At 36.0% G+C, this 8,526-nt stretch overlaps 1 pseudogene; it reads right to left on the bottom strand.

The window, feature by feature from the left end:
• Positions 1–7,989: 7,989 nt before the first annotated feature.
• Positions 7,990–8,083, bottom strand: LOC130037077 (uncharacterized; annotated as a pseudogene).
• Positions 8,084–8,526: the final 443 nt, after the last annotated feature.

Raw genomic sequence — 8,526 nt, 5'->3', positions numbered from 1 at the left:
CAATAGTCAGAAGAAACTATGTTATACCTACACAATTGAATACTACACAGTTGGCAGGAAACTGACATCATGAAATTTGCTTATAAATGGATGTACAGGGAAGAATATCATGTTCAATAAAATCAGTCAGAAGGAAAGGGGTATACTGATTGGACTACCCCATTTTTTGGATATAAAAAAACCAGAATATGAGACTAATACCCAAGGATAGCAGAAACACAGGCCAGGAGAATTGGTCAATGGTTGGACGCTTGCCACAAGTGCTGAAGGCAAGCATTTGGAATAAAGAAGGGACCGCTATGACAATGATAGTTGGAAGTGATTACTCTGGGTGAGAACTGAGTCCTGAAAGTAGGTAAAGGAATAAACGTGAGAACCTCTCCCTCTCTCTATTACAATCCATAATAGCCAAAGGATGTGTGTGTGTGTGTCTGTGTGTGTGTGTGAGAGAGAGAGAGAGAGAGAGAGAGAGAGAGGTGCCTGCAATAGTGTAGAGACAGAAGGCTGTCAGGTGGGGTTTGGGGTTGGGACAGGGAGTCTTGGGAGAGAAACTGGGGACATTAGCAATGGAACTGTATACTAGTGGAGGTTAGGTGTTAAAATATCCTATGATTGAAACTGAATCATGAAAAGGTTTGTAATATGTGTCTCCTGCAGATTCAATACAAAAACATGATATTTAGATTCTACTACCATGACTAACCTATGAATTTGCTGAAATTTATTTTTATCACCTTGGCTGGGCTCATTGCATGGATGTCTGTGTGGTAAAACTTTCTCATTTTATGCAGACTGAAGAGACAAAAATCATAGGGTTGGGACTTCTGGTGGAAGGAGAGTAGAGCACAAAACACCCTGTTGACCACACCTCAGCAGGGTAACCTAACTTGCCTAATGACAGACCTCCTTCACTGATTTCTTCTTTTGTAATGTGGAAAAATGAAAAGACTTTGCAGGCTGACAAGGGGTTGTCTCCTCCAGTTCTCACTATTTTCCTTTCGATCAGAATTGTTTAAAGATTATTTGAAAAATTTGGAGCTAAATGATTTGTTCTCATATATTTCCCCTACATGGTGTCAGTGGGCATTGATCCAGGAAGGCCAGCATGAAAAAGTTGAGGTCTTTGTCTTAACCACCAATGCCAAGACTACGGTAAGTATGGAATCCAAAGTACAATAGTAAAAATTCAAAATGTGTTTGTCAAGGAAATCAGTGGGAATGCAGGGAGAAATGGGTAATTTTTTGGTGGAGGGATGCAGACACTGGTTGTGTGATTAGAATTGGAATATTGTATGACAAATCTCCAATATAAATGACTTTGAAAATCAAAATTGCCTAAATTTTAAAAAAAAGGAGAAGTCAACTTATGTCTATATTTCAAGAAGGCTTGTCTTGGCAAATTTTGGCAGGGAGACCATAGTTGGTAGAGAGAGGGAGAAAGAAAGGGACAGTTGACAGTTGGGAAGAGAAGCCTGGATATCATGGAAGAGATGAAAGCTGATCTCAGAAGATTTGGAGCCATCAGAGTTTAGAGAGTTAAATGGTGAGAACATTGCAGTTTAGATACTTAAATAGTGAGATTGGTTTCATTCATCAGCACTGTATACATAGAAAGAGTTCAAAGACCTCACAGATATTCAGGCTATAATAACTAACAAGGGAAGCGTTTTTTTCCTGAAGCACTATGTAAGGATAATATATTGCCAGGAAGAATGATAAGAAGTTGTTTCTCTTTTTCACAGATTAATATATTAGAGATAAAAGCTTTTATACAAAGGAATCTATGATCTTGTCCTGTTGCTCTGTTTTCTTGTCATCATTCCATTCTCCCCCATGACCCTACCTAATCAGGGCTCTCGACATTTCTCAGCAGTGTCACCACATAGCCTCAGAGCATGTGTTAACTGCAGGTAGCTCACAGCTCTCATGTTTGACACCATCCAAGCCAGAGCCATCCTTCTGAAACCAAGGATATTTGCTGAAGGCCTGTTCTTCCTTGAAGTGGCAGTCAGGGTTTACCTCTTCTTAATCATTTTGATTACAAATTTAGATGTATGTCACTATACTAGTGACAGGGATTTTCCAAACTATGGAAAGCATAAACATTTCCATTTCCCCCACGAATTTTGGGCTAGTTATTTTCTATCCACTGCTAATAATTTGTGATAATTAGGAAACAGAACTGAAGTAAAAACAGGGACATTTGTCAATTTGGTGCCATGACTAATCAGTCTTAGTATAAGTATATATTTCTAGAAAAAAAATGCAGAAGAAAATGAGTTGGTTGCTAGCAAAGAATGCCAAACCTCTGACAAGAAATCCTTTGAAAATAAAAATTCTGACTATGGACTGAACATAATTTACAATTTAATGCCTCTTTTGCAGACTACAACACCCAAAAGGAGAGAGAGAACAAAAGGGAATGCCCTGCCACAGAGTCAGGGTGGGATGGGGGGGATTGGTGTGGGAGGGATACTTGAATACATGGTGGTGGAAAATGGGCACTGGCGGAAGAATGGGCATGTGATCATTGTATAATCAAAACCCAAGCACAAAAATTTGTAAATGTACAACTGTACATCATGGTGTTTCAGTAATAAAAATTTTAAAAAAATAAAATAAAATAAAAATTGTTTCATCTGCCAGAGTTCAGCAGATGGGAACCTGAGTGAAGGCAAAAGATTAAATTTGTTGACTTTTATTTTTCCTTGAGTATATTAATTTGATTTTGGAGTCAATTTATATGAGAGTTCATCAAGATACAGAAATTTTTAGCGCTTCTCTTGTTTAAAAGTATAGTGATACACCATATCTCTATCTCACATTCTTTTTATTTCTGATAGTTTGACACAAAAGATACGTCATAATCATAGATAAATGTAAATTATTTAAATACTTTTTTGATTATTTAAAATTACCTTATAGAATTACATTATAGAATTTCATAAATTTTAGGATTATGCAGAATCAACTTGCATGTATCATATTACACTCACTACTGAAAGGCCTACTCTGTCATTCACCATTGTTCAGTTTTTCCACTTTGATTATACTTTTCGATCTGGTAACTAAATAGTCTCATAGTTCTAAAGTTTGTTTTTATTGCTTTGAAAAGATCAAAATTATGTAATTTTCAACATTGGATGAAACTAGAGCATATCATGCATGTAAAGTTAGCCTTAAGGAAAGGAACAGATACAGAGAGATTTTTCTCATATGTGGGATGTAAAGACACACAGCAAGGTAGCAACAAAAGTTCAAGAGCAATGTAAGGGGAGAACTGATCCACACAATTGGGTCAGGGGATTAGGAGGGAGGGATTCTGGGGGATTGGGTGAGAGGGAGGGTTTGTTCTTTGAGAGAATGAGGAGTGTCATGTTGGAATTATGTGTATGAGAAACCATTGTTAATTGAATTATATATCATAAAATATAAATAATGTTTAGAGGTTTGTCTGTCTCATTTTATTTCTTTAATTTGTTTTCTCCATATTCCACATATGCCTGAATTTGTAGGATGCCTATTTTTCTCTGCCTGGTTTTTGTCAATAAACATAATTTCCTCATGTTATACATTTTATATACAAATAATAAGAAGATTTCACTTCATACAACTGAGTAGTATTCCATTGCTTTACCACCTTTCATTTTCAAAATTTGTGGTTTAAAAGATACAAATATTGGTTTTAAGAATGCTCTGGGGTTTTAAAATTTTAGTTTAGTGAAACAAAATATATTTTATTGAAATACTCTTAGAAACTTGTGAAACAGTTGTAGGGTGGAATGGAATATATGTTCAAGTGAGAACAGTCATTTAACAAAACAAGCAAAGAGAGACATAGAGAAAGGTAGCACGGTATTTCTTCAAGGGAGAACACAAGTTTGAGGAACAAGCCCACTCTGGTAGTTTAGGAATAAGAACTTGGATTGGTATGAACTTAACTTGTGCACTTTAGGGGAGAACCTGAGTGAAACTATTATAAGTACGTTCAGGATCATTATACACTGGAGTATGCACTTGCACTGAGGAGGGTAGAGATTTATTTGGGGAGACCGGACTATAGAGAACAGTAATATTATAACATTAATGATAGTATCTTACCGTGGGATTCCAAATAATCTGTAACAGTGGCGTCAGAAATGATAACATTCTTAGGTATTTGGGTTTCCTGTGGAAACAACGGGAAAGCTGAGTTTATGCTCTGGATGCCTCCAACTGAAACAAGGTCAACAATTCATGAATGAAAAATTTCAAGTTAAATGGATCAAGGATTCTGATCCCAGTGGAAGGCTAGCTTTCGGGTGGACAATTTCTACTGATGGCCTGATGTAGGTTCTGATCCTGGGATACGTAACAGAAAGGAGGTAGTGACAGGTATCCTCAGAAGTGAAGCCTCTGAGACAGAATTCATTCATGCCAACTTATGGGTTATCAATGTTTGCTCATGGGTGCTACCATTATAACATGCCATTCAATGGTTCTGTGGTTTCAATTTACTGTGTCAATGTAAAGACGAAGTTTCCAAATGGAAGGTAAAAATCTGAGGCACTCAAGATGATGAATTATGGGGGGGGTGGAGCTGGAGCTATAGTACAGCAGGTAGGGCATTTGCCTTGCACACGGCATACCCAGGTTAGATTCCCAGCATCCTGTATGGTCCCCCCAAGCACTGTGAGGAGTAATTCCTGAGTGCAGAGCCAGGAGTAACCACTGTGCATCGCCACGTGTGACCCAAAAACGCAAAGAATGATGATCTGGGATTGATCCTTAGCATTGCAAACGGCATTATTTTTTAATTTTTAATTTTTTTCTTTCTTTCTTGCTTGCTTGCTTCCTTGCTTGCTTTTTTGTTTTTTGGGTCGCACCTGGGTATGTATAGGGATTATTTTTTATTTTTAAAAAAACTTATAATTTTACCTTTTTACCTGTGGTTTAAAAGTAAATCTAAAATATTTTAGAATAAATATATGTGAAGGAGAATAAAATTCACGGGAACTATTTAGTGTTCTTAATGATACAGGAGTCAGAATTTTGAGCTTAATTGTATGGGTATTGCATAAATAATTTTTCCCCATTATGTGGACTGTCTTTCGATCATGGTCACCATTTTTTCTGAGTTGCAGAAACTTCTTAGTTTAATGTAGTCTCATTTGTTTATCTTCACTTCCTCTTCCTTGGTCAGTGGTGTTTCATTCTAGAAGTTTCCCTTAGCTTTAATGTCATGAAGGGATCTTCCCACATTTTTCTCCATATATCTTAAGAATTCAAGTATGATAGTGAGGTCTTTAATACATTTTATTCTGAGTTTGTGCCTGGCATTATAAAGAGGTCTGAGTTCATTTTTTTGCATATTGCTGTCCAGTTTTCCCAGCACCAGTTGCTGAAGAGACTTCCTAGCTCAACTTCATATTTCTTGAGCCTTTAAGAAAGATTAGGTAATAATAATCTGAGGGCCAGCGTCAGGATAGTTGACTATATTCCATTGATCTTAGGCCTGTCTTTATCTGAATATCATGATATTTTGATTACTAAAACTTTGTAGTAGGGTTTGTAGTTGGGGAAGGTGTTCCCTTCTTCTTTTTACCAAAGATTGCTTTAGCTCTTTATGGGAGTTTATGGTTTTGTATGAGTTTCAAGAGTGTTTAATCTATTTATTTGAAAAATGTTATGGGTATCCTTATAGAAAGTGCATTAAATCTTTATAGAGCTTTGGGGTGTATTGCCATTTTGACAGTGTTAAACCTCTCAATCCATGAGCATGGGATGAGATTCCATTTCCTCATAATACTCTCTTATTTCGTGAAGTAGTGTTTTGTAGGTTTTTTTTTTTTGGTATAGTTCCTTAACCTTTTTAGTTGATTCTATTATACTCTATTTTCTGAGGTATTATTGTGAATGGGATTGTTTTTCTCTATCTCTTTTTTCTCTTTCATTATTAATATATGGGAAAGCCATGGAGTACCAGATATTGATTTTGTAATATGCTACAATTCTAAACAAATCTGTTGTTCCCAGGAGCTTTTTTGTAGATTCTTTGGGATTTTATAAGTATAGTATCATGTCATCTCCAAATAGTAAAAGCTTGAGTTCTTCCTTTTTTATATGGATGCCCTTGATATCTTTTTTTTTTTACCGAAATCATATGGCAAGTACTTTAAGTACTATGTTGAATAGGAGTGGTGAGAGTGGGTAACTTGTTTTGTGCCTGATTGTATTCTGGGATTCTATTTCATTGATTTCTGCTCCAAGACTTTGGATTTTCCCCCTTGAGAATAATGCTTGCTGTGGGTTTGTGGTAATTTGCTTTGATTAGATTGAGGAAAGTACTTTCAACTCCAATTTTGTTGAGAGTTTTTCATCATGAATGGGTGCTGGATCTTATCAAATGCTTTATCTACATCTATTGATATAATCATATGACTTTTATCTTTATTTTATTGAGATGGTGTATTCTATTGATTGACTAGAGAATGTTAAGCCATCCTTGCATCCCCAAGATAAACCTACTTGGTCATAGTGTGTGATCTTTTGTTGAGTTTCTGGATTCTCTTTGCTGGTATTTTCTTGAAAATCTTTGTATCTGTATTCATCAAGGAAATAGGTCTGTAATTTTCTTTTTTTGTGGTATCTCTATCGATTTGAGTATTAGGGTGATCTTTGCCTCATAAAAACTATTTGGGAGTATTTCTGTTTCTTCACTTTCCTGGAAAATCTTAAAAATGTTGGAAGCAGTTTCTCTTTAAAGGTTTGAAGTAGTTCAATATTGAATCCATCTGGGCCATGGATTCTGTTTGCAGGTGTACTTTTGACCATCATTTCAATTTCCTTGTTTGTGATAGGTTCAAGTATTCCAAATCTTCTTGGTTCAGCCTTGGGAGGCAATTGGAATCCAATAATTTATCAAATTTTTTCAAGATTCTCTCATTTCGTGCTGCAAAGATTCTCAAAATAATCTCTGATGATCCTATGGATTTCGGTACTTTCTATTAGGATACTCCCCTTTGCATTTCTGATTCGATTTATTAGAATTCTTTCTCTTTGTTTCATTGAGAGGCTTCTTATGGTTTATTGATCTTATTTATTTTCTCAAAGAACCAGCTTTTGCTTTTATTGGTCTTTTGGATTGTATTTTGGGATTCTAGCTCATTGATGTCTGGTACAAGTTTTATTATTTCCTTCCTCCAGCCTAGTTTGGACTACTTTTCTTGGTCCTTTTCCAAAATCTTGAGCTCTAATTTATTCATGTAGGCCCTTTCTTTCTTCCTGATGAATTCTGGCAGATCTATAATCTTTCCTCTTAACACTGCTTTTGCTGTGTCCCACAAGTTCTGGTAGCTCGTGTCCTTATTCTCATTTGTTTCTGGAAACTTTTTATTTCCTCTTTGATTTCTTTTCTAAGCCAATGGTTGTTCATTACTTCCCTTAAAGAAAAGATTTCCTTGCTGAGATTCAGTCTGTTTGATCTATGGAGAAGTGACAAAGAAGTGTTGAAATCTCCTTCTAGTATTGTGTTGCTATCAATGTTTTTCTATAAGTCAATTAGAAGTTGTTTTTAAGTATTTTGCTGGTCTGTCATTAGGATCATATACATTGAGGAGGGTGAGTTCTTTCTGATGTACATATTCCATGATCATTAAGAAATGACCTTCACTGTCTCTGATAACCTTTAGCCTGAAGTCCATGTGGTCTGATACTAGTATGGCCACTCCAGCTTTGTGGAGGTCATATTTTCTTGAAAACTTATTTCCCACTCTTTTACTTTTAGCCCATGGGTGCTTTGATTGTTCAGACGTGTTTCTTGCAGGCAGCAGATCGTTGGTTTCAGTTTTCTAATTCATCTTCCTATTCTGTGCCTCTGAATTGGCACATTTAGTCTATTGACATTGAGAGAGATTGTTGTGATGGGGACTTGTGCTCTCTTTATGTAGAATTTTTGTACTTGTGGGGATTTTCTTAGCTTAAAGTAGACCTGGTCATTCTTCTTGCAACAAAAATATGGAATGCTTTACAAGTATGCATATCATCTCTGTGCAAGGACCATGCTCATCATTTTATCATTTCAATTTTAGTAAATGTGTTAAACTTAGTAGGAGTTAATTTTTCCATATTTTCTCTTCTTATTACTTTGAGTGTTGTCCTTCCTCACTCCTATGGCAGACAATGATTCCTAATCAAGGAATGTATTTCAAAGCAGCATGCATAAATAGATTTAGAAATTTAATGTCCCAGAAAGAAAAATATGGTTTTTACCATATTATCTTTTACCATACCCTAGGCATCAGTTTTACAAAATAATTCTTTTGGAAGATGGTATATGAGGTTGTTTAATGTCGTTCCCTGAAACCTTAATTAAGACCATTAAACTAGAGCCTTTTGCTGTTCTCACCTCAGTCCCCTTTACATCTCCAGGAAAAGGTGGATGGTGTTGTCTGCACTTTGACCACCTTGAATGTATGTAGGATTTTTCTCCTGAAGAATGAGGTGAGAAGCATATTGATGATTTCATTCCACCTTATTACAAGTTCA

The sequence above is a fragment of the Sorex fumeus genome, unplaced genomic scaffold (genome assembly GCF_029834395.1).
Source record: "Sorex fumeus unplaced genomic scaffold, SorFum_2.1 ptg000070l, whole genome shotgun sequence".
NCBI classification, from domain to species: domain Eukaryota; kingdom Metazoa; phylum Chordata; class Mammalia; order Eulipotyphla; family Soricidae; genus Sorex; species Sorex fumeus.
The sequence above is the reverse complement of the archived record's forward strand: the minus strand, read 5'-3'. Positions and strand labels throughout refer to the sequence as shown.